This window comes from Cornus florida, unplaced genomic scaffold (genome assembly GCF_030987335.1).
Source record: "Cornus florida cultivar Cherokee Brave unplaced genomic scaffold, ASM3098733v1 CherokeeBrave_3.0.0_Hap2_Chr03, whole genome shotgun sequence".
In the NCBI taxonomy this organism is placed as follows: Eukaryota; Viridiplantae; Streptophyta; class Magnoliopsida; order Cornales; family Cornaceae; genus Cornus; species Cornus florida.
The window spans coordinates 92,150,455-92,153,553 of record NW_026775573.1 but is presented as its reverse complement, the minus strand read 5'-3'; the positions used below and the strand labels follow the sequence as shown (position 1 = coordinate 92,153,553).

Here is a 3,099-nt window from a genome sequence, read left to right as displayed (position 1 = left end):
CCTCGAGTAACCATCTAGGAAGCAATAGTATTGTTGCCCGGCCAATCTTTCTAAGATTTGGTCAATGAAAGGCAATGGAAAATAGTCCTTCCTAGCGGCGGAATTCAGCTTTTGGTAATTTATGCAAACATGCCACGAAGTGGCGGTGCGTTTTGAAATGAGATCACCCTTATCATTTTCAACAACTGTGATTCTTGACTTTTTAGGAACCACTTGAGTTGGACTAACCCACTTGGAATTAGAGATAGGATATATGATTCCCGCATCTAGAAGTTTCACAACCTCCTTCATATTTGGGTTCAATCTCCTTTGAGCATCCCTAAATGGCCTTTCATCCTCTTCCATGTGTATGCGATGCATACAAATAGAAGGGTCAATGCCTTTTAAGTTAGCCACACTCCATCCAATGGCTTCTTTGTTAGCTTTAAGCACTTCTAAAAAATCATTCTCTTGGTCATTTTCAAGATTTGAAGCAGTGATGACCGGAAGAGTCTCTTTTGGGCCTAAGAAGGCATATTTGAGATTAGATGGAAGAGGCTTAAGCTCAAGAGTAGGATGAGAGATGAGAGAAGGAACTGGTGGAGTACTAGAGAGTGAAGTAAGAGGTTCTTTCTTGCTTTTCTAAGGTGGGTAATCCAAAGTGGCCACAGAGTCCATCAAAGCAATCACCTCACTTATGGATCCTTCTGTGTCAAAACCACAACTTTCAAACATTTCACAAGGGCACGCCTCAAGAGGGTCCTTAGATAGAATAGAGGGAAGAGTCTCCTCTATGGTTTCATCCAAGACATCCACTAGGAAACACTCGTCTTCATCTGTGGGATGTTGACTCGCATTGAATACATTAAGTTTACCCATTATGTTGCCAAAAGAGATGTCCATAATGCTGGATCTACAATTAATGGTGGCATTTGCAGTGGCAAGAAATGGTCTTCCTAGGATAACCGGAATGTGATTGATAAGATTAGGGACTGGCTCAGTATCAAGTACACAAAATCTACCGGAAAATAAAATTTGTCAACCTTAATCAAGATGTCTTCAATAATTCTCCTCGGTTTCTTAATTGATCTATCGGCTAGTTGGATTACTACCGATGTTGGCTTCAAGTCCCCTAATCCTAATTGCAAGTAAACAGAGTATGGAATGAGATTAATACTTGCACCTAAATCAAAGAGAGCTCTACGAACATCTTGGTTTCCAATAACACAAGAAATGATCGGAGCACCCGGATCTTTGAACTTAGGAGGAGTGTTAGATAGAATGATGGAACTCACTTGTTCCGTTAAAAACACTTTTTTAAGGTCCCTTCCCTTGCTCTTCCTCTTTTGTGTGCACAATTCCTTCAAAAACTTTGCATATGGTGGAATTTGCCTAATTGCATCTAAAAGAGGAAGATTGATTTTCACTTGTTTAAACACTTCCATCATATCATGAATTTTTCCTTCTTGTCTCCCAAATGATGAAATCTCTCTCAAAGCTTGAGAAAATGGAGCTTTTGGCTCATAAGGCTTCTCTAATTGGGGAGATAATGATGAAGATGATGGAATGTCTTTTTTAGAACCACTAGCATCCAAAGAAATAGGAATAGGATTTGGAATGGGACTGATACTACCACTTGGTTGCTTCAGTTCACTATCCTCCTTAGGTACCTCTACCTTATTATCCACTTTCCTACCACTCCTCAAGGTAGTAATTGCTTGAACTTGCTCATTTCTAGAAAATTCCGATAAAGGACTTGCTTGCGCCATAAATTGCCCCTTAGGATTGGTCTTAGTTTGACTAGGCAACTTACCTTTCTCTCTCACATTTAAAGAATTAGCTAATTGCCCGATTTGAGCTTCAAGCTTTGCAATTGATTGAGAGTGAGAATGAAACAATTGATTATCTTTTTGAAGATCACCTAAGGCTTGCAAGACCTTGTCCTTAAAAACAGAACTCTTAGGAGGCGCTTGATTTTGATTAAAGTAAGATTGAGAATTTGATGCTTGAGGATGAGAATAGGATTGAGAATTTGATGCTTGAGGATGAGAGTATTGATTCACATTATGAGGATGGAATGAAGGACGACAACCTTGAGAATTCTGATTTTGATTTTGAAGATGTGGGGGAACATACTTTGCTTGGTAACCTTGAGTTTGAGGAGGGTTTGCACCGCCTTCTTAATTTCTCCATGCAAAGTTAGGATGCTTTTTCCACCCTGGATTGTTAGTATTGGAATAAGGGTTGTTCCCTTGATGAATGAAAGCTGCATTTGCTTGTTCTTAAGACTCACTTGGTATGATTTGTCCAAGAGGGCAATTTGAAGTATGGTGAGTGTAACTAGAACAAGTCATACACATTTCATTGGAATGGTGAGGATAAGATTGAATTGCCGGACCTTAATTCAAAAGTAATTTATCAAACCTTTGATTTAGATTTTTGACCTCGGCAGCAATTTCCATGGAAGTGTCTATTTGATTTAGACCTTTCTTTCCTCCCACATTTGTTAGGTGACCACCCCTAGAAGATGAAGATCTATGCATTGAGTTTTCACTTATTTTTTCGTAAAGATGCCAAATTTCATCTTCATTTCTTTTCTATGTAGCTTCCGCCACAAGGAGCATCAACAATGCCCTTATTGGCATTGGATAAACTTGAAAAGAAACATTGAACTAATTGCCACTTAGGAATGTCATGATGTGGACACTTCCGTAGCAAGTCATTTAAACGTTCCCATGCTTCATGAAGGTGTTCTCCTTCTTGTTGTTTAAATTCATGAATGAAAGTTCGCATGACATCGGTTCGACTTGCGGGGTAATACTTCTTTAGGAACTCTTGTTGCAATTGTGCCCAAGAGGTGATTGTATTTGGCCGCAAGTTGTTGAACCAATATTTAGCTTTATCCCGAAGAGTGAAAGAGAAAAACTTCATTTTAAGGACTTCTTTTGGAACATCCGTGATTTTCATGGTGTAACAAACTTCCAAGAACTCATCTAAATGCTTATAAGGCTTTTCATTGCTCAACCCATAGAAAAGGGGGCACATGTTAATGGTAGTAGCCTTAATCTCATAATGATGAGTACGAAAATTTGGCAATTGAATGCAAGTGGGTGCATTATA

At 39.0% G+C, this 3,099-nt stretch overlaps 1 pseudogene; it reads left to right on the top strand.

Annotated features, from left to right (window-relative positions):
• Nucleotides 1-2,668: 2,668 nt before the first annotated feature.
• LOC132301837 (small nucleolar RNA R71) lies at nt 2,669-2,766 on the top strand (annotated as a pseudogene).
• Nucleotides 2,767-3,099: the final 333 nt, after the last annotated feature.